We start from the raw sequence: 24,187 nt of genomic DNA, 5'->3' as shown, positions 1-24,187 counted from the left end.
GCTGTAAAAATGTTACATCAAAACGTATTCTTACAGCAAAGTGTACGAAAATAATCCATAAGGTGGTGAAGGTGGGGTGGTTTTAAGGGCGAAAATGGTTTTCTGAAATTTCTGGCTAAACATTGCATCGTTTAAAAAATTCAACGCAAAAGCTGTGGGCGATAAAAAAATCTACAATTTGTGTAGTGGTCTTTTTATCCTAATCTCAAAAAATCTTGAGAAAAACTCAAAGGTAGGTTTTTAGGTACCTATTTAATTTTTTTCTTCTACAAAAATGATTTCATTATGTTTTGTTTAAATGTCAAAACCTTTAATTGAGGCGTTGGTTAGATGTTTATTATATCTCTTTATAAAATAAAATATTTCTATATTTTCACTTAAGCATCATATAAAAAACTTACATATGCCATAAATATTTTATTTTTATAAGATGTTGAATTTTTGATTTTATAATATTGGAATTCACCTTTTTATCTAGATGGATATACGCCATATTGAATATAATTTGAAAAGTGTTGGCACACATGAATAAGGCACATATGAATCTCATATGAATCTCATTCGGAATCTTCCCTTGCTTGGTTTTTTGATGCTTTGAGTAGTTTTTTATTTGCATAGTACTTATCGTCACTGTCCGTTTTAAATTATTATTTGTTTGAGCCAGAACGTTATCTTTTGCAACCAACGCTTTACTTTTTTTAACTTCTTGCATACCTGCAATACTTGGAAAATTAATATTCGTATTTTGAAGATTGCTTTTTTTATTTTCTTCCGCATTTCTAAATCGTGGTGAAAATCTAGTTCTTCAAGCGATTTTCCTTTATATTCTAAAGGAAGAGAATCCCTTTCCATTATTATTAAAAATTTTGACAATTTTACGGTTTGATAAATGTCAGCATGTAATTCATATCATTCATCATGCATTTTTTCGTCATGCCCCATAAACTTGACAAATTCTTTAGTTTAATTTTTGGACATACTTAAAATTTGTGCTACTGTTGCAATATTTTTGCGTAATTTGTTGCTTGATATAGCTTCAGGGTTTATTAAATTCATTTTGCTTGTCGATTTACGGATCGAAACATCCCCTTTGTCCCATTTTAGCTTACTGCCTGGAACTGCAAACATATAGTTATTAACTTCGGACGACGTCAGACATGTATTTATGTCTATGTTTTATTAAAGTTTCTATGAAACCTTGCAACATTTTTGAAAGTAAAATAACAACAGATCAAGAACCTTTACCAGAACACACTGGAATTTTTTGTCCTCTCGTAAGTGCCTTTTCTCCTTCAGTTAAAACATTTTCAAAATTACTGAAGTTCGTTTACCTTTCGTTACTAGTGCCGAATTTTTAAATACTGAACATTACCTATTCGTCTTCTGTTAAAAATAATGGCTAATGCTAGAGCATAGTTAACTAAATTGTTATGTTTCAAAATTATCAATATTGCTCTCAAACGTCTTCTGACACTTCACACCAATTTTAATACTTTCTTCTCAGAATATTTTAATATCACTTACAAGTGGTACTAGCTTTGGCAATTTTTGTTCTTGAATATCTTTGTTAGCGAGAGAAGCAATTTCCAAACTCCAACGATTTGTCAGCAACGTTTTCAAATTATGTATTTATAGCCCTTGGCCAATTCCTGTATTTGTCTTTCTGTTGAAAACGTAAAATCAGCTGATCCTTTTAGTATTAAATGGAGGTGTTCATAGCAACATAGTTTTAGATACGTACCCAAGTGCAACGCGATAATACGAGTAGGAGAACTGAAGGTCTTTTTAAAACTATTATATACATATAAAACTAAAGACTAAGTAGTTTCGTGTTGCAACGAAATTGAAAATGGTTATTCATTTTTGATTTACATGTTTACTCTGATTGGAGTACGAAGGAAACCATTCTCGTTGGAACTTTACCGCGCTGAGCAGATGAGACTGAATTATAAATTGTAAAATTCCCTTATCTTCCTTAGTCTCAGCATCCGTTATGGCTTGGAAATTTTAGAAGCCTCAAAGGTGTAACCAGAGAAGGTGCCCATTGTTTTCAATCTGGTAGGATGTGGAGCAACATTTTTGGTGTTGTTTTATGTGCTATTAGGTTGAAAACTTAGTCTTTTGCTAGCAGTTGCCGCAAAGGCATCCCTGCAATTTCGTTCGTTGCAATTCGTGACTGCACGCCGGGGTTTGTCCTAGTTGGGTCAGAGAGAGCAGCATATGCGCCTCCTGATGAGAGACTAATAAGTTTCGAAACCTGTAGAGGCGCTTGCAGCGCTCTCTGATTGGACTAGAATATGATGCGCCTGTAGTTTCGCGTTGCAACGAAATTGAAAATGGTTATTCATTTTTGACATATAAAACTCTTGGAACACTTGAGATCGTCAAAATTTTTGGGTCTTAAAATATGCTTTAAAGCAATCGTATTATTATTTACCATCGTTCTATACTTAATAAGAAATATAGAGAGGGTTCGCATTCTTCCACTACATGCATAGTTTATACCCTCTCTCTTATGGTTTTTTAAGTAAGAATTACCAAAATCAACGTAAATGTAAATGCTATACATCTTTCGTTTTGTCGAAGACTCTTGTTCCTTGACATTTAATTTGGGGACAACGTTTTTTGGATGTCTTGTCAATTTATTTTTGTTAGTTTCTCATTTTATCGTCCTATATTTTTTTGCTTGAAATATTACTGTTGTCATTTCTATTCAAACATTTTAATGTCAGAATACGGGTTTTTCTTTCAGAGCAGAAGTAGTAAACTTCTGATGTTGGATAGTGTTTTGTTGTTTCATTTTTGAGATTTTTGAAACTGTTCACTCACATGCACTTTGCATGTCACTCACATAAAGATATTTATTTTGGTTTTAGTTTTTTTTATTTGAGTTAAGCCATTCAGGTTCATTTTTGTGTTTTTCAACTTTCTGTAATTTCGATAGTATATCAGTGTTTATCCTCTGTCATGACTGTTATTTTTTTTCCTACTGCGGTTACAGAAAAAATCATTTATGTTCTTACTTTTGTAATAAAGTCACATAATATAATGAATTTTTTATTTTTAGGATTAAATTAATGATTGGTTAGAATTTTCCTATCCTTTCATCTTCATGATCCTTTGGGGCATAGACTTGTTCAGTTCCATATTATAATAACTACTTAAGTATGACATACGCTCCATGATTACTAATATTCTGTTTGTAATTTTTATTAATTCCTATGCGACCAGCTAACATATTTTTATTCCGGCATGCTCTCTCTCTTATAGAATTTGTTTAACAGGGTGTCCAGAAACTCTACCTACAAACGAAGACAGGCGATTTCTCAGATATTTTCCTAAGACAATTTAACCCAATTCACCTAGTCCGAAAATGCTTCCTAAGGGAGCTAGAGCTCTTGGAAGATGGCATCTAGTAATTAGTTTTTCTTAAATACCTCCAGAACGCTTCTATTCAGAAAAACGAAATTTGGTAAGCCTATTCATCTTCCAGGGATAAATCGATTCCATCCATTGTGAATTTTAAGTACCGGTCATAGGCGTCCATTTTGGGTAGGGCAACGGTTATTTTATAGCATAACTTTTCTGTCTTTAGCGTTTAAGTATTTTTGACTCTGGATTTTTAAATTGTGAGGTATTCTAGAATTAAAAGGTACTCTTGATTTAAGTCGGTAGTACACATCGATTTCTAGAAAAATTTATTTGAAAACTTTTCGTTTTTTGAATTTGAAAAGAATTTAAAAAAACGGTGTATTTTACCAACTTGAAGCAAGAGTAACTTTTAGTACCAGAATACCTCATAATTTAATAATCTAGTGTCAAAAATGCTTAAAAATTAAAGATAAAAAGTTATGCGATAAAATAACCGTTGACCTACCCAAAACGGACGCATATGACCGGTACTAAAAATTTGCAATTAATGAAACCGATTCAAATCTGGAATATAAACAAACGTACCAGTTTTTTTTAAATTCTTTTTTAATTCAAGAAACGAATAATTTTCAAATCGATTTTTCTAGAAAATGGTATATTCTATGGACTTAAAGCAAGGGCACCTTTTAGTACTAGAATAATTCACAATTTAATAATCCATAGTCAAAAATGCTTAAAAATTAAATATAAAAAAGGTATGGGATAAAATAACAAATAACCGTTGCCGTACCCAAAACGGGCGGCTATGACCGGTACTGGGAATTCACAATGAATGGAATCGATTTATATCTGGATGATAAATATGCGTAATAATTTTCGTTTTTCTAAATAGAAGCGTTCTGGCGGTATTTAAAGAAAAACTAATTACAAGACGCCATCTCCAAAGAGCTCTAGCTCCCTTAGGAAGCATTTTCGGACTAAGTGAATTGGGTTAAATTATCTTAAAATTATCTGAGGAATCTCCTTTTTCGTTTGTCGGTAGAGTTTCTGGACACCCTGTATAAGGCAACAATTTTAAATCGTAAGCTGCAACTTATATCAAAAACTTTTTAGCTGCCTTGTTACGGTACCGACGGCGCATATTTTTATATTTCACGACCTAATACCCAATGCAAACTGAAAGCGACGTTGCCAAAATCTGAGGCGACAAGGTACCGGTTGTTAACCAAAAAGTAGAATTTATATGCTGAGGCGATAACATACAGCCAGTCACTGCTGCAATGCCGATACTAGCGCCAGTGATATACTGCCGAACTAACGAACAAAAAAATAGTGAAAAGGGGTACGTTGTCACCTCAAAACTATTTTTTGCACATCGACTCATAAGGTGGTTGGGAAGCTGTCCTGAAATTTTCAGCCCAAAACGTTGTCGCCTCACCAAAGTGAGGCGACAACATCATATATGAGGCGACAACGTCTACCGATTCACCGTTTCTGAGGCGACAAGGTACCCCTTATCAATATATATATATATATATATATATATATATATATATATATATATATATATATATATATATATATATATATATATATATTGATGCACGTTAAGTTGTGACTTCCGGTATACAGAAGAGGCTGTCCGACTTCCACCTTTTCTACTAGGAATTATTTTTTAAAAATTGTGTATTTGGTAAAAGGGGGGCTTATAAAATGGGTCTACCTATTGAGGGGAAAGGATTTACCAAAATAAATTTTGTATATATATACGTATATACCGAAGCGTACAGCATACGTTATGGCTTCCATATATAGGGTAGTTCAAGGCGCGTTGTCACTTCCAGCGGTGTTGTCATATTTTGGAAGTCACAACGACTCGTCTGCTAGATTTACCTCCTATTTTGAGCGTAATGTGTGATCTTTTGAAACTTTTACTGTGAATACAGGTGTCTGTGTTTTAAAGTTGTCTATTTAAATTAAAATATTGATATTCTTTTGATTATACAGGTTTACAAAAAAATACATTTCGGACTATTTGACGAAACCATATGACTAGGGGGGTTTTTGGGGTCGCTGGTTACGAATCCGGGGTTCGCTAACCTCTATCACGTCAGGTAAAGGTTATTTCAAGGACAAATCAAGATAAATCGACAGTCGCTCTGAAAAAGTATATTAGGAGGTTTTTGGGGTCGCTTATAGCGAATCCAGGATCCGCTGACCTCTATCACGTCTAGCTGAAGGTCATTTCGAGGTCAAATCAAGATAAATCAACACAATCGCTGTGAAAAAGTATATTAGGGTGTTTTTGGGGTCCCTGATCACAAAACTGGGGCCCGTTGAGCTCAACCACGTCAGGTAAAGGCCATTTCAAGGTCAAATCAATTTTGTTAACTCCTCCTGATTTGAACTTGAAATGACCTTTACATGACGTGGTAGAGCTCAACGGACCGCAGTTTTCATGATCAGCGACCCCAAAACTCCCTATACTTTCAGAGCAATTGTGTCAATTTATGTTGAATTGACTTTAAAATGACGTTGAACTAGACGAGATAGAGGTCAGCGGACTCCGGATTCGTCTTCAGCGACCCCAAGAACCCCCTAATATACTTTTTCAGAGCGACTGTCGATTTATCTTGATTTGACCTTGAAATTACCTTTACCTGACGCGATAGAGGTGAGCAGACCCCGGATTTGTGATCAGCCACTCCAAAAACCCCCTTGTCATATGGTTTCGTCAAATTGTCCGAAATTTAGTTTTTTTTTGTAAACCTGTGTTATTTATGATAATATGATTGATATTTATTTTACAAAAATACTAATATATTATTATTGCTGTAAAATGGATTTATTTTAATTAATTAAAAAAGTGTTAATAGTAAGTCATTTATTTATGAAAATTATATCAAAAATGTTAATAAATAAATTTGAACTTATAGAAAATTTTAATATTTTAGATTTTATTACAGGCACCGTTCTTTTAATTTTTGATGTACCAATAATAATATGTAATCAAAAATTAAATGGCTAAACCCTCCAGGTGGGGATTAGCCGCTAAAAAGCTATCTAGATCCATCTTTTTGGAGCAGATTTTTCCCAATCTGCTACTCGATACTATTGACTATGCTTCTCCATTTCTTTCTATCCTCTTTTGTTTTTCTGCTAGTCTCTAATTCCTGCCCTATATAAATCTTCCTTTAATTCCTGTAACCATTTATTCTAGTTCCTCCGCGTCTCCTTCTAACTCCGGGTCTCCATTGTAAAATTGAGTTTATAGTTGTTGCGCTACCTGTTCTACATATATGCCCCAACAATCCAACTCTGTGCCCAAATCTGAAAATCTGGAATAATATCTACCCGGGTCGAAACATTTTTTTTAATATATGAAAATAGTTATTTATGAAACGGAGCGAGTGCTATACATCGCGAAGTTCGCAAAAAGTACTTCACGCACAATTTCATACAATATTTTATCTACGATAAACAAATAAAAATACTGTAACTCTTCGTCACTGGAATTCATTTCTATTCTACAATTCTTAGAACTTTGACATATAAAAATTCTAATTTCTTTCAAACCACAAAACTGTCAAATTTTTTTTGTAATTTATTGCTCATTATGTCATCACTTCTCTTGTGCTCTGCACAAGAGGTCTAAGGTTAGAGCTAAGAATAAGGTTGGCTAGGTGCTACGTTTTCTCGACTCTGTTTTACGGAATGGAAGCTTGGACCTTGAATGCGGCATCAATGAAAAAACTGGAATCATTCGAGATGTGGGTATATAGAAGAATTCTAAAAATATCATGGACAGAACACGTCACAAACAAAGAGGTTCTGAGAAAGGTGAATAAAGAAATGGAAGTCTTAAATACAATTAAAACCAGAAAATTGGAATATCTCGGACATATTACACGTGGAGAGAGATACAACTTGCTCCAACTCATTATGCAGGGAAAGATTCAAGGAAAAAGAAGCATAGGGAGACGCAGAATATCGTGGTTGCGCAACCTGAGAGAATGGTACGGATGTACATCAAACGAACTTTTCAGAGCAGCCGTCTCCAAGGTCCGAATAGCTATGATGATTGCCGACCTCCTTCGCGGAGATGGCACTTGAAGAAAAAGAAGATGTCATCACCATGAAACGCGAAAGTTAAGAAAGAATATTTGATTATATGAAAGTGTGTCAAAAACAGTGAGAAAAAGTAAATCCCATTTAAAATACATTGTTACTTCATGCTTACTTTAAAGCACTGCTATCTATAATGACAGTTTTCACAAACTAAAAATTTATATATAATATGACATAGAGTAGACAAAAGTCATTTATTAATTATTAATTGATTATAGTCAGAAGAAAATTAGATCATGCACCCCTTGTTCTTTATAATTGTTAACATACTAAATTACATATCCAATAATTATTGTTATCCATTAAATAGATCGATGCAGATCGGCCTTATATCGGATCCTCTTCTATTAGTCCGTTCGCTGACGGTAAAATATTGCAAAACCCATAAATTTTAAAAAACGACTTAAGATTGACATGAAATTTGGCATACACATAGGTAACATATCAAAGAAGAAAATTGATATTGTGCCGATGTTTTCTTTTGCCATGGGGGTGACTTTCACCTCGTCTAGGGATGAAAAAATATACGTTTAATATAAGTCCGGAAATGGATTAACTGACTAATTCTAAGGAACTATTGTTTTTTTTGTTCTTTTTTCAACAAAAAAAAACACATTTTAACGGTTTTTTTGCAATTAACTCAAAAAGTAAGTATTTTATCGAAAAAAACATTCTTAAGAAAAATACAGCCCATAAAAAAATGGTGTACTTATGTATGAGATCCCTAGACCCAGTAAAAGAAGAGTTGTAACTAATGACAAATAGGTTCATACACGTCAAATTTCAAATTGAATATTCCAACGTGAAGTGTCAAAAACTAAAGCACTTTTTGGGGAACACTCATTACAACTTTTTTGTAGTGTTTAAAAAAAGGTTAAAAAGTTTTTAGCATTAAATTAAGGAAGTTAGCAAATAAAATTTATCGTCACCACTTCACAAGTTGATTTACTCGTGTATGTATTGTTTATAAATATGATCTGTAAGCTTCATTGGTTCAAAGTGCTTATTTTTGAAGGGTATGTAATTGAAAGGGATTGAACTAGTCACTAACCAACTGTGTATGCCAATTTTGAACAGCCATATCTTAACCAATATTTGTCTCAAAGAAAAAAACATAATCCTAAATATTCAGAAAAGCAAAACCTACATTTTTTACACTTTGTAATTTTTGGTAGCACTAATAAATTTTATGTCATTTTGAAAAAAAAAATCATCTCTTTCAAAATTTAAACAATTTTACTTTAAAACCCAATTTTTTCAAAAATTAGCCCTTTACTTAGCCCGAATTAAGGGGTGATTTTCGGAGTTTTTTAAGAAAAATAGGACCTACTTTATTTTGAAAGTATCTTTCTTAATTTTAACGCTAGAAACTTTTTTAGAAAACATAAAAAAGATTTTTTTTAAACTTTAAAAAGTTGTAATAAGTTTTTTCAGAACAGTGTATCATTTTTTAGTTGCTATCATTTTTTGGTTATTTCACGTGAAATGATTCATTTTTAAATTTGACGAATATGAACCTGTTTCCTGTTTTACATTAGCTACAAAGCTACAACTTTGCTTCTACTGATTCTAAAAAGTTATACGTACATCAATTTTGTTACTTTATAAGCTATATTTTTAATGTTTTTCCCGATAACATACCTACTTACTTTTTGAGTTATTGGCAAAAAACCGTATAAAAGTGTTTTTTGTTGGAAAATTGACATATCGACTAGCCAATAACTCAAAAAGTATTAACTTAGTGAAAAATTCTATATAACAGAAGTTGCTTAGAATTAGTGTGTTCAGGGTCGGCGATAACGGGCCTGCAAGGGATGCACTGCAGGCGGGCGCCCCTGTTTGGGGGGCGCCAAAATGAGCTTGTTTCTGCTGGTGTTATGTAAAATACTAAGATAAAAAAATTCATTTTTTAAATGTGGTTTAAATTCGTCATAATACCCTAATCTGTGTTTGTTAATTTTGATTATCACACAACATGTAAAATATACAAAAATATGCAATGCGGCAAAGAATTCTTTCCGTGTAGTAATATAATTTATTGGCCAAAGATATTATATCTCAACCAAACAACCTTGCTCTTAATGGGAATGCTTTGTTTATTTTCTCCAAATTTCTTGCAAGTTGTAGTTTAGTCAGCAGTTATGAGAGGAAGTGAATCATTTCTAGTAAAATAAACAAGATTGTGATACTGCTTTCTTGCGGCTTGTCTAATTTAAGTATTATGTATTTTACCTCTTAATTTAAGTATCAAGCTAAGGATTAATTCCATAAAAACATAATGTTTTGTATTTAAAATAAACATTTTAGTATTGTTTCATGTGATTATAATACAGAATAGTTTGTCAGTTGTATACTCTTCATCTGCAGTTAAAGAATCCAGTGTTGTATTCAATTAATATAAAATTATATTTGTTAAATACTCAGTACTATTATTAAAATATACTTTCACATTACTACAGAAGCATAATCTTGAGGTTTTAAAGTTATTATTTTTATGTAGGTAAATAAAAATGCATTCAAAAAAAAATTAGCAGAAAAGCCGAAAAAGAAGAAATGACAAAAGACAATCTCAGTTCTTTTAGCTAATTTCTTAAAAGAGTTAAAGTGAAGTTGTTTTGTCAGATGATGGGTTCAATAAATCTGTACGGAACTTTATTTACCGGGGACATTTGCGGATAGCGGGACACCGACTTAGTCGGTGCCCGGAACACACATTTTTAGGACACAGTCCAAAATCAAGCATTAATAGAGATAAAAGCTCTTCTAGCTACCCCTAAAATCAGGTGGTTTAACCATATAAAGTAAACCGAGGTAAACAAGGGCATCCTAGCAAGGGAATGCGAGGGCATCCAACGTAACGATTAGTACAAAGTCTCCTCATTCGTTATATACTGCGAAGGGGGATAGTGGTATAGCTTGGGGGTCAGATAGGTTACAACTCTAGGTTACGCAGTGTGACCGGTTTGATTTTCGTACATGTGGGTCTCACTGTTCCATTAGAACCCACATAATGTCCCCGAGGCTGGGGTTGTACGAGTATCTGTGTGTATGTGGGATGTGGGGGGGGCGCCTTTGCTAGTTTTGCAGGCGGGCACCTTATACCCTAGCGCCGGCACTGAGTGTGTTTATCCATTTCCGAACTTATTTTGAACGTATATTTTTCACCTCCGATTAGAGGAGAAACTCAACCCCCAGGGCAAAGTTTTCTTTTCACTTTTTTTCTTTTACATGGGTCCTATGTGTAAGCTAAATTTCACGTCAATCCGTTCTTTAAAATTTGGAGCAAAAACCGTTAATGAACTATACTATCTCCGTAAGATCGTAAAAAACGAATCAGAATATTTTTCCTATCGACTAAGATACAACCTGGAATACCTACTTTCAATACACCAATAATAATTATTGCGTTTTTTATAAATGCATAAAAGCATAATATTTTGGTGCATATTTCAATTCAACTGTTTGTTGCATAATTTAAGGTTTTTTAAGTGCATATTTCCCGATCTCTATTAATTTAATGTATTTCTCCACGAGTTTACAGCAAAAATCTTGATAATTATGTTTGTTTTGACTGTTTTGTTTGTATAATTATTGTTTTATCATAGAGTCAAAGTCTCCCTTCAATCCCAAACATTTTTAAACGAAAATACAATTTTTATTGGATATGTTCAATCAAGCAGACATTCCGTTAACATTTTTAGTCACAACATAATATCAATGTTAAAGTATTATTAGAGCAACGCGTTATGGTGTCACATTTCTTTTAATGACCGACACACAAAATATTTTAATGACGGATCCCACACTAAGAGAACCAGATTTTTATTACCTACTGCTGATAAGGTAAAGAGTTGTCAAATATCACTCGTTGTCATCTCTGTGTTAATTTGAAATAATAAAATATAAATATTTTAGTTTTGTATTCTAAAATATTTGGAAAAAATACCTATGTATTTTTTTTTTCATTTAGGTACACATCATTTTAAGGGATTGTCCGGAAGAGTACAGGCTCAACATATCGGCAAATTAATTTTGTTTTAAATACCGTCCGTATAGAGGAGGTGCTCGTTGGGGATAGGCGCAAAATCTTAGTCCAATGCTAATTAAATGCATTAATTTTTTTCGAATTCTGAGAAAACTAATAAGTATTTTTGAAAAATTTAAACGCAGAATGGAAGCTTACATTATTACCGAGGGCAGAAAGTCCCTGAAAACTTATATAATGTTTATTTTAATAACTTATATACCTAATATATGTTTATTTTAATAAAGATAATGGGATGAAAAAACAAGAGAAAAGTTAGTGTGATTTTTAATTTCGAATATTTCATTCAAAAGAAACTTTTTTTATTCTAAGGGACTTTCGGTCCCCCGTAATAATGTTATCTTTCATTCTGGGTGTATGTTTTAAAAAATATTTATTAGTTTTCTCAGGATTCGAAAAAAATAAATGTATTTAAATATCATTGGACAGAGATTTTGCGCCTACCCCCTTAAGAGAGAGTTTACTGTATTTTATATTATTACTAGAATTTATTACTTTAAACTTTTTATCGCTCTTGATTCATTTTATCGTGTATTTAATTCCATTCAATTGTAATTGTACATTCAATTTTTTTGTAATTTTTACACGTTTTATTACTTTCGAAATAACAATAACTATAAAATCGATTTTTCAGCCTACTTGGGTCAAAAAATACACAATTTTCGGAAATTTCGTTAAATGAGAACATTTACCTACATTTCTTGTATTTAAGCTTTTAATAAAATTTTTAAAAATAATTTAGATTATTTAATAGATACATTCACCGGCACGAAAAACGGGCACCCCAAAAAATGGGTCATTTTTGATGGCTCGTATCTCCTAAACCTATTCTCCGATTTAAGTATTTCTTTAATATGTTATACAGGGGCGTAGCTACCGCCGTATCAGCCGTATCAATTATACGGGGCCCCCGACATTTAAGGGCCCCACCGCGGCATATCGAAACAAAATTCCATTTACAAAGATTTAACTAAATATTCTACAATTATTTCACTATTAAAACGCTTTGAAACAGTGTATGTTGTTTGGATATCAACATTTTGGTGTAGTGGATTCTTTAAATGTGTATAATATACACATACCTATGTAAATCATATCTATCTATTATCTATTCTCTGCCCCATAAGAACAGAGCTTTATTGTTTTCAAGGTACCTCTCATTGTCAATTCCGTTGGCTGTGTGTGAGTTATTGTATAAAATATATTGAAGAATGCCGAATTGCAATTTTTGTAATCGCTATATCTTTGAATATTTGAGACAGTATGTATTGTTCCGGTATATTATGTATGTTCGTATAATCTGTTCTTTATTTATAATTGTATTTATGTATATCTACATTTCTCCAAGAAATTATCCTACCACCTTAAAAATGGGTCATTTTTTATGTCTCATATTTCCCAAACCTGTTTTCCGATTTAAGTGATTTTTTTAAATGTTATAGTCGTATTTTTGAATAATATCGTTGTAATAATATTGTTGCTAAACAGGTAAATTGTCATTGTATACTGGGTGTACCAATCAAAAAGTAATTTTTTCTCAAAGTTCACCACACCCTGTGGAATATTCTTGCATTTATAAAATATGTACTGAAATTAAAACCCAACTATAGCCTCATGTGTTCTTAACATTCTGTTTTTCGATTCATTCGCTTATGTTGGATAGTAAAAAAGTTAGGTGATACTTTAACAACTAGCCTTATTTTTCATCGATACAAGGTGTTTTTAAATAAGTATGGCAAACTTTAAAGGCTAATTTAATTCTGCATGAAAAAATAATGACAGTTTGCTTTATAAACGTATGTCGGAGATAGGGGGTGTTGATATTTTTCTTACAAACTGACGATTTACTTATTACTCTAAAACCGGTTGATATATGCAAATGAAATTTGGTGGGTTTTAACAGAATTTCATGTTTACCATTGGCGTACACATGGGTCATATTAATCGTATGCGCGCCAATGATGAATATTAAATTGACAATAAATAAATCGTCAGATTGTAAGAAAAATTGTAATAACCCTATGTCGGAGACGAAGCATTTGCACACTAGCAGGTTAATAACACAAACGCAAACTGTCATTATTTTTTCATGCAGAATTACCCCATAGAGTTTGCCATACTTATTTAAAAACACTCTGTATTGACGAAAAACAAGGCTAGTTGTTAAAGTACCTAACTTTTTTATTATCCAACATAAGAATGAATGAACCAAAAGCGAATGAATAAAACAACAGAATGTTGGCTATAATAGCTTAATAAAATAAAAAAAATCAAAAGGTAATTCCGTACTAAATTTAGGTTGGAACTAAATTTTTATCAAAGTTTCTCTCTCGCTCTCTTGTCGTTTCCCCATTACTGAGGGATCGTAATTTCCCCAATATTCCTAACAATGTTTCTCCATTGGTGTCTATCTTCAGCCGCTCTAAGAGCTTCGCAGAATGAGTTTCCAGCTGAATTCTTTATTTGGTCGGACCATCTTGTTGGTGATCGTCCTCTTGATCTTCTCCCCGGAACGTTTCCAGAAACAATTAATCTCTCCAAACTGTCGTCACCTCTACGAACCACGTGACCAAAGAATTGCAGAATTCGTTGCAGACATATTGTGGACAGCCTGTGGAAATACAAAAGATATTTTCAAGAAAGTATCCAAATTATAATATGATTTGGATACTTTCTTGAAAATATCTTTTGTATTCTTCAACGGAATCACTGTTTAAATAATTAAAAAGGTTTCATTTTTGCACAATATTTACTTTTTTCACTTCTCTGCAGTAATTCACGCTTTTATGAAGGTCTATACGATTTTTTTTTCTACAAAGTTGAAGAATAAAGCTTTCACTTAAGATTTACTAAATTAAATTTGACCCCTGTTTATTTAAATAATTATATTCAAAATTTAAAACACAAATAAAATATGCACCATAAAATATTTTCTTTTATACGAGAAGTTCATGTTACAATTTATGAGATATTGAATTTTTTAACCCCAGCGACGTTATTTAAAAAAGAAGTAATAAACAAATTAGAACAATTTTTAAATGCCATTTTAGAGAAGAGTTTAATTAAAATTTGAATTTATCAATACATTTATTGAAAACATACATAAAAATAAAAATAATGAGATCTTTTGCAGGTTTAAATTCTTTTGGCAACAACCGCGTTTCTGCAATTGAAAATATAGTGACATTTAATAAACAAATTCAATATCTCATAAATTATTAAATATTTTTCGACCAATTTTTTTGCTTAATACTGGAAAATAGCGCAACTTCTTCTATAAAACAAAATATTTTATAGTGCTTATTTAAATCGCAAATACTATTTTTTTGCAAATTTGTTTTTAAAGTTTTATATACAATTATTTAAATAAATAGGGAGTCAAATTGAATTTAGTACGTCTTAGGTGAAAGACTTACCCTTCAGCTTTGCAGAAAAATATTCTAAACACCTTCATTAAAACGTGAATTAACTCAACAGTTAAAAAAGTAAATATGGTGCAAAAATGACCCTTTTTTAATTATTTAAACAATGATCCTCTTATATGATTTGGATACTTTCTTGAAAATATCTTTTGTACTCACCTAAACTTTGATAAAAAATTTGTTCCAACCTGTACGAATTTACATTTTGATTTACATGTAGTGTAATTTTATTTTACTAGTACTAGACTACAATTATGTAGTCGGGTTTTAATTTCAGCATTTTACAAATGCTACAATATTCCACAGGGTAACGCGAACTTTGAGAGAAAAAATCACAGTTTGATTGGTACACACTGTACATAATGACAACGCATCTGTCTAGCAACAATATTATTACAATGACATTGTTAAAGAATAAGGCTATAACATATTAAAAAATCACTTAAATCATACAACAGGTTCAGGAAATTCGAGACATCAAAAATGACCAATTTTTAGGTGGTACATACGTTAATTTCTTGAAGAAGTGTATTTGCCTGTCGCTCGCCGTTATACCATAACAACAGAGCTTCTTTGTTTAAGCTCATTTGCAATGCCCATTCATCCTTGGATTGAAAAAGCTGAATCTGTTTTCAAACAATGAGTCTCCACAATTCAAATCTATTTTTCGACTTTGGTTAATTAAAATTTATTAGGTTTATTATTATTATCTATATTTGGGTGTTTTGTGTGTTTTGTTTTATTTCATTATCTTTTATTTTGTACTAATATTGACGATTTATGTAATTTCGGTAAACTGTATTTGTTTTTGTTTTTTTTTCCGACTTTTTGTAAGCTTTGTCCATAAAATTGTAAAATTTTCAGTGACAATAAAGCATATTTCTATTCGATTCTATACAAGCGTTTTTGCTTCTTTTGTCGCGGGGGAAAAGGGCCCCGCGACAAACTTTGATATGGGGCCCCCGTGGGGCTAGCTACGCCACTGATGTTATAGCCTTATTGTTTAACTATATCGCTGTAATAATATTGTTTCTAGACAGGTAAATTATCATTGTATACTGGGCGTACCAATCAAACTGTTTTTTTTTTCAATTTTCACAACACTCTGTGGAATATTCTAGTCTTTATACAATATTGAAATTAAAACCCAACTATAGCCCCAGGTTTTCTTAATGTTCTGTTTGTTATTCATTCGCTTATGTTGGATAATAAAAAAGTTAGGGACTTTAACAACTAAACATGTTCTTTATCAATACATGGTGTTTCTAAATAAGTGCGACAAACTTTAAGGGGTAATTCTGCATGAAAAAATAATGATCGTTTACTTGATAAAGCTATGTCTGCAAATGCTTGCAAATATAAAATTATTTTGCCAAACGGTCATTATTTTTTCATGCAGAAATTACCCCTTAAAGTTTGTCGCACTTATATTTAGAAACACCTGTATCGATAAAGAACATGGCTAGTTGTTAAAGTCCTTAACTTTTTTATTATCCAACGTAAGCGAATGAATAAAAAAACAGAATGTTAACAAAACCTGGAGCTATAGTTAGGCTTTAATTTAAATATTTTATAAAGGCTAGAATATTCCACAGGGTGTTGTGAAAATTGAGAAAAAAAAAACCCAGTTTGATTGGTACACCCGGTATACAATGAAAATTTACCTGTCTACCAACAATGTTATCATAGTTATATTGTTAAATAATAAGGCTATAACATATTAAAAAAATTACTTAAATCGGACCAAAGGTTTGGGAGATACGAGACATCAAAAATTACCCATTTTTTTGGGGTGCCCGTTTTTCGTGCCGGTGAGTGTAGATTAAATTAGAAGTTCATTGTAAAAAAGGAAGTAAACAAAAACACGAGAAAAATGAATTTATATAAGTAAATAGGTAAGTAAATATTATAGATTAAAATAAGTACAGAAAATATATAATTATAGAGATATATAATCACTTATTGTACCTTCATTTAAGGCTAACTTTAAAAGTAAAGCAGATCTGCTATTATTCATGTTTAAAAATAAAAGGCACACAAAACACTAAGTACGATTAGGACCGCGAATCTACAACAGATAAATGTCTGGAAACCGTTACACAGGGTTGCCAAAAAACGGAAGTCACACCGAGCGGTGTGGTATACGGAAGACGCTACGCGTTGTGTACATAACCTGTACAGTAGCACGGGAGCGACACTAGCGCTGGTGATATACCGTCGAACTAAAATCTGATCTTATGAGTATGTTAGATATGATATGACTTCCAGCGAAATTTTTAATATAAGCCTTCTGATACCATCTAGTAGCCAAATTCGTAAAAATATAGGCAAAACGTTGTGACTTCCGAAATCGGAAGCCATAACGGTATATATGAAGTAACAACGTATTACGAGAATCTACTTTGGAAGTCACATGGATACATGTATCAATATATATATATATATATATATATATTGATGCACGTTAAGTTGTGACTTCCGGTATACAGAAGAGGCTGTCCGACTTCCACCTTTTCTACTAGGAATTATTTTTTAAAAATTGTGTATTTGGTAAAAGGGGGGCTTATAAAATGGGTCTACCTATTGAGGGGAAAGGATTTACCAAAATAAATTTTGTATATATATACGTATATACCGAAGCGTACAGCATACGTTATGGCTTCCATATATAGGGTAGTTCAAGGTGCGTTGTCACTTCCAGCGGTGTTGTCATATTTTGGAAGTCACAACGACTCGTCTGCTGATTTACCTCTTACTTTAAGCGTAATGTGTGATCTTTTGAAACTTTTACTGTGAATACAGTTGTGAATGCAGTTCTATGTTTTAAAGTTGTCTATTTAAATTAAAAGATTGATATTCTTTTGATTAAACAGGTTTACAAAAAAAATACATTTCGGAATATTTGACGAAACCATATGACTAGGGGGTTTTTGGGGTCGCTGGTCACGAATCCGGGGTCCGCTGACCTCTATCACGTCAGGTAATGGTAATCTCAAGGTCAAATCAAGATAAACCGACAGTCGCTCTGAAAAAGTATATTAGGGGGTTTTTGTGGTCGCTGATGACGAATTTGTGTCCGCTGACCTCTATCACGTCTAGATCAAGGTCATTTCGAGGTCAAATCAAGATAAATGGACACGATCGCTCTGAAAAAGTATATTAGGGGGTTTTTGGGGTCGCTGATCACAAAACTGGGGTCCGTTGAGCTCAACCGCGACAGGTAAAGGTCATTTCAAGGTCAAATCAGTTTTGTGGACTTGTCCTGATTTGGCCTTGAAATGACCATTACCTTACGTGGTAGAGCTCAACGGACCGCAGTTTTCATGATCAGTGACTCCAAAACCCCTATATTTTCAGAGCGATTGTGTCGATTTATGTTGATTTGACCTTGAACTAGACGTGATAGAGGTCAGCGGACTAATGATTCGTCATCAGCGACACCAAAAACGCCCTAATATACTTTCTCAGAGCGACTGTCGATTTATCTTGATTTGACTTTGAAATGACCTTTACCTGGCGTGAAAGAGGTGAGCGGACCCCGGATTCGTGATCAGCCACCCCAAAAACCCCCTTGTAACATGGTTTCGTCAAATAGTCCGAAATTTAGTTTTTTTTTGTAAACCTGTATTATTTATGATATGATTGATATTTATTTTACAAATACTAATATTTTATTATTGCTGCAAAACGGATTTTTTGGAATTAATTAAAAAAGTGTTATTAGTAAGTAATTTATTTATGAAAATTATATCAAAAATTTTAATAAATAAATTTGAACTTATAGGAAATTTTAATATTTATTATTTTTCTTGATTAAATTTTGAATTTTAGATTTTATTACAGGCACCGTCCTTTTAATTTTTGATGTACCAATAATAATGTGTAATAAGAAAATTAAATGGCTAAATACACCAGGTGGGGTTGAGCTGCTAAAAAGCTATCTAGATCCATCTTTTTAGAGCAGATTAGTCCCAGTCTGCTACTCGATACTATTGACTGTGCTTCTCCAGTTCTTTCTATCCTCTGTCTTTTTCTGCTAGTCTCTAATTCCTGCCCTATATAAATTTTCCTTTACTTCCTGTAACCATTTATTCTAGTTCCTCCGCGTCTCCTTCTAACTCCGGGTTTCCATTGTAAAATTGAGTTTATAGTTGTTACGCTACCTGCTCTCCATATATGCCCCAACCATCTAACACTGTGCTGAAATCTGAAAATCTGGAATAATATCTACCCGGGTCGAAACATTTTTTTTAATATATGAAAATAGTTATTTATGAAACAGTTTGTTAAGTATGCTTTTTACGAATGCACGTGATGTTTAGAGCACAAGCGACAACGGAGCGAGTGCTATACATCGCTTAAGTTCGCAAAAAGTACTTCACGCACAGTTTCATACAATATTTTATCTACGATAAACAAATAAAAAAACTGTAACTCTTCATCACTGGAATTCATTCCTATTCTACAATTTTTAGAACTTATTTAAACATTCTAATTTCTTTCAAACCACAAAACTGTCAATTTTTTTTGTAATTTATTGCTCATTATGTCATCACCATGACAACGCGAAAGTTAAGGATATTTGATTATATGAAAGTGTGTCAAAAACAGTGCGAAAAAGTAAATCCCGTTTAAAATACATTGTTACTTCACGCACACGTTATCCATTAAATAGATCGATGCAGATCGGCCTTATATCGGATCCTCTACTATTAGTCCGTTCGCTGACGGTAAAATATTGCAAAACCCATAAATTTTAAAAAACCGCTTAGATCAGGGGTGGGCAATTACTTTTAAGCGCGGGCCAAAATGAAAGTTTCAAAATGTCTCTCGGGCCGGAGGACTATACCGGATATGTACGCTGTGCCCACGCGAATTTTTTTGGTGTAGTTTATTCCCTGCCCAAGAAATAAATACTATAAGTATTATTTTAAAGCATTTGGACAAAGAAATTTGACTGTTAATAATTAGAAAATGGTAATAATAAATTGTCCTACTTGGGAATACATGCGAAAAACTTATGCCCAGTAAAATATGTCACGTAATTGAAAAAAAAAATGGTCATTATATTAAATCATAAGAAGATCCAGAAAAAGAACCAGATAAAAAATGAAGATATTGAGCAAGTGGACAAAATGAAATACTTACTTAGGAGTCTGGATTACGGAAGATTTAAATTCGAAATCATAAATTCGATCAAGAATAGAGCAATTGAGGGTAGACTTTTTGAAGATGAGGACATTTCTGAGTCACCAAAGACTCAATCTGCAAATCTGATATTAGTTGATAAAATGTTGTATATCCACTGTATTCTTTTTTATGGTGCCGAAGCTTGGATTGTTAATGCTGACTTAATGAGAAAGCCGGAAGCTTTTGAGATGTGGCTTTTTGGGAGAATTTAGAAAATACCATGGACCGATCATATACGAACAAAATGATGTTGCACGAAATGGAAAGAGACAGAGAACTTTTGACCTCCATTAAAAGGAGACAGACAGCATATTTACGGCACATGCTCAGAAATGATATGTACGAGTTGTTCGAAGGAAAAAGGGGTCCTGGTAGACGACAAATATTCTGACTGAAAACATTTGAGACTGGACCGGGTTAAACACACAGACGCTTTTAAGAAAAGCAGAAAATAGAGACGAATTTGCAATGGTGTTTTAGCCAACCTTCATTAGTGGAGTCGGCGTTAGAAGAATAATAATAAATTAATGGTAATTAAATAAATCAGTTATTGAAAGATTTTATTTTCTTATTTATTTATATTTTAACGATACAAATTAATTTATATTGATACATATTTTGTAAATATACCTAATATTAAATAAAATTATTAAAAAAAAGACAAACATTAAACGTTAAAATTAATAGAATACTCATTATAAGTATAACTTCTATAATAGTTAATGCGAAACGTGAAATCGCGAATGTTCATGTGATATTATTTCTTCAAAATTGGGATCCAAATCACTTGTAGCAATCCTTAATACCGAGTGTAGATTTTCGTCAGTAATTTGTGATCGATATTTATTTTTCGTGGAAACCATCAACGAAAAAGTTCTTTCACAAATATATGTCGAACCAAATAAAACTAGGTATTTTTGAACATAGTTTAAAAAATGTTTAAAATGTTCTGTATTCAAAGCACCGTAGAAAGCACTCAATTCGTTTGATTGATCATTTTCTTTTAATAAATTATTTGCCTGTAAGTCAATTAATTCTAGCTGAATTTCAACAGGAGCTTCTTGCACATCGAAATTGAAAGGTTGACTAATTAATGACAAAGGTTTTTCAATAGCTTTGAAATCTTGAAATCTTCTTTGGAATTCAGTATGCAGGTCTTGTGTTACTGAACTATATTTAAGAAAATCAGAATTTTTCAATAATTCTCGTCGTGTTTGTAATGATGGGAAGTGGTTTAATATTTTTTTATTAAAGTTCTCAGCAAATAAGTTTAGTTTTATCATAAATGCTTTGACATTTGAGTGCATATTGAAAGCGAACTGGTTTTTCCCTTGTAAATTTACATTAAGTTCATTTAAATACTTTACAATATCTACAGAAAACGACAAATCGTTTAGCCATGCCTCATTTTGCAATTCAGGAAAATCATGTAGTTTTTCTTTTATCGACAAGAAGGATACTATTTCATCAAGCAAATATTGAAATCTGTCCAAAACTTTACCGATGCTAAGCCATCTCACCTCAGTGTAGTAAGGAATTTCGTAAAAGTCACTTTCAATTTCTTTCAAAAATTCAACAAACTGTCGATGATTTAAGGCACGTTCCCGGATAAAATTTACAACTTTTGTCACAACAGTAACGACGTGATTCAATTTTAAAACTTTTCTACATAACACGTCTTGATGAATAATGCAGTGTAAAAATAATATGTCTTGTTCTGGCTGCAACTGTTTTACTTTGTCGCTGATTCGTTTTAGTAAGCCCACATTTTTCCCTGTTAAACTAGGACAGCCATCCGTAGTGATGCTTACTATTTTGTTCCAAGGTAAATTTACTTTAACTAAACACTCTTCAACAGCGTTAAAGAAGTCTTCACCGGTAGTTGTATCTTTCATTGGATGCACACTAAGAAGTTCCTCGCGAATTTCACATTTTTTGTTAATGCCCCGAATAAATATTAATAATTGACTTGTGTCAGTAATATCGCAGGACTCATCCAACGCCAGAGAACAATATGTAAAATCAGCAATTATTGTTTTTAGCTGGTCGAGTAAATTTCCTGAAATATTTTCGATCCGTCGTACTATTGTTCTCCTTGACAGGCTTAAATTTTCAAAAATATGTTTTTTTTTCAGGACAACATATCTCCGACACTTCTACCATGCACTGTTTAACAAATTCTGCTTCAGAAAAAGGTTTACATAACTTAGCAATTTTGTGTGCAATAACATAACTTGCGTGTGTGGTAGATTTCTCGATGTTACTTTGTTTGCTAAAAATATTTTGTTGTTTATTTAAGTTTTTTGCTAAGTCTTCTGCAGCATTTTTAAGTTCTTCTAAAGAAAACGATGCATATTTTGGATGTTTTGATGTAAAATGCCTCTTTAAATTATATTCCTTGAAAACAGCAATGGTTTAATGGCAAACTAAACAAATTGCTTTCTTACCAATGTTCGTAAAAAGGTATTTTTCTGTCCATGCTTCATTAAAATTTCTGCATTCCAAATCAACTTTTCTTTTTTTAGATTGTATCATTTTGCAAATGCTTACAAATAAATATTTTAATACAATAAAATAAAAACAATGTTTTCAAATTTTACTTACAAAATGTCATCCACTTTTTCAATTTATTATATATTTGCAAAATAACACACACTGTATCAAAAGAAATATGAGGAGTAATAGGAAATACGACCAGTGCTAAATCAAAATAAACTTATACGCGTCTTTCGAAGTAGTTGTAAAACTTCGGCAAAAATCGGTAACAATGAATTTTATGCTGAAGTAGGTATTCCAAACAACCATACTTAATTCAGATTTAATAAATAAAGAATCATATTATTGGGACCAAAGTGCTGAGGTACTTAGATCATAAACTCTCAGTGATATGGTTGAAATAGATACCCAAACACCGAGTGCTTGTCTTGAGACCTTGAGAGTTAAATACGATTATTAATACCGAATAAACAATTATGAATCTCCGGGGATTTCCCTATATTTTAAAAGAAATTTAAAGTAAATAGTTACAATTAAACAGTTTTTAAAAATATAGTTAGCTAAGGCTGTTCGTAATTATAATACTCTCTATTATTTATATATTTAATAATTTATGTGAACACTATGCAAACTATTACTGTTGATTTCAACAAAATCACATAAAAGGGATTAAAAAGATTAGGTACTTGCGGGGTTTTTCAACGGGCCGGACAAAGTAAGCGAAAGGGCCGGACCCGGCCCGCGGGCCGGCTTTTGCCCACCCCTGTGCTATAGCCTTATTCTTTAACTATGTCGCTGTAATAACATTGTTTCTAGACAGGTAAATTATCATTGTATACTGGGCGTACCAATCAAACTGGTTTTTTTTTCAATTTTCACAACACCCTGTGGAATATTCTAGCCTTTATACAATATTGAAATTAAAACCCAACTATAGCCCCAGGTTTTCTTAACGTTCTGTTTGTTATTCATTCGCTTATGTTGGATAATAAAAAAGTTAGGGACTTTAACAACTAAACATGTTCTTTATCAATACATGGTGTTTCTAAATAAGTGCGACAAACTTTAAGGGGTAATTCTGCATGAAAAAATAATGATCGTTTACTTGATAAAGCTATGTCCGCAAATGCTTGCAAATATAAAATTCTTTTGCCAAACGATCATTATTTTTTCATGCAGAAATTACCCCTTAAAGTTTGTCGCACTTATATTTAGAAACACCTGTATCGATAAAGGACATGGCTAGTTGTTAAAGTCCTTAACTTTTTATTATCCAACGTAAGCGAATGAATAAAAAAACAGAATGTTAATAAAACCTGGAGCTATAGTTAGGCTTTGATTTAAATATTTTATAAAGGCTAGAATATTCCACAGGGTGTTGTGAAAATTGAGAAAAAAAACCCAGTTTGATTGGTACACCCGGTATACAATGAAAATTTACCTGTCTATCAACAATATTATCGTAGCTATTTTGTTAAAGAATAAGGCTATAACATATTAAAAAAAATTACTTAAATCGGACAACAGGTTTGGG

The sequence above is a fragment of the Diabrotica virgifera genome, chromosome 9, assembly GCF_917563875.1.
Source record: "Diabrotica virgifera virgifera chromosome 9, PGI_DIABVI_V3a".
Classification (NCBI taxonomy): domain Eukaryota; kingdom Metazoa; phylum Arthropoda; class Insecta; order Coleoptera; family Chrysomelidae; genus Diabrotica; species Diabrotica virgifera.
Note: the sequence above shows the minus strand (reverse complement) of the source record.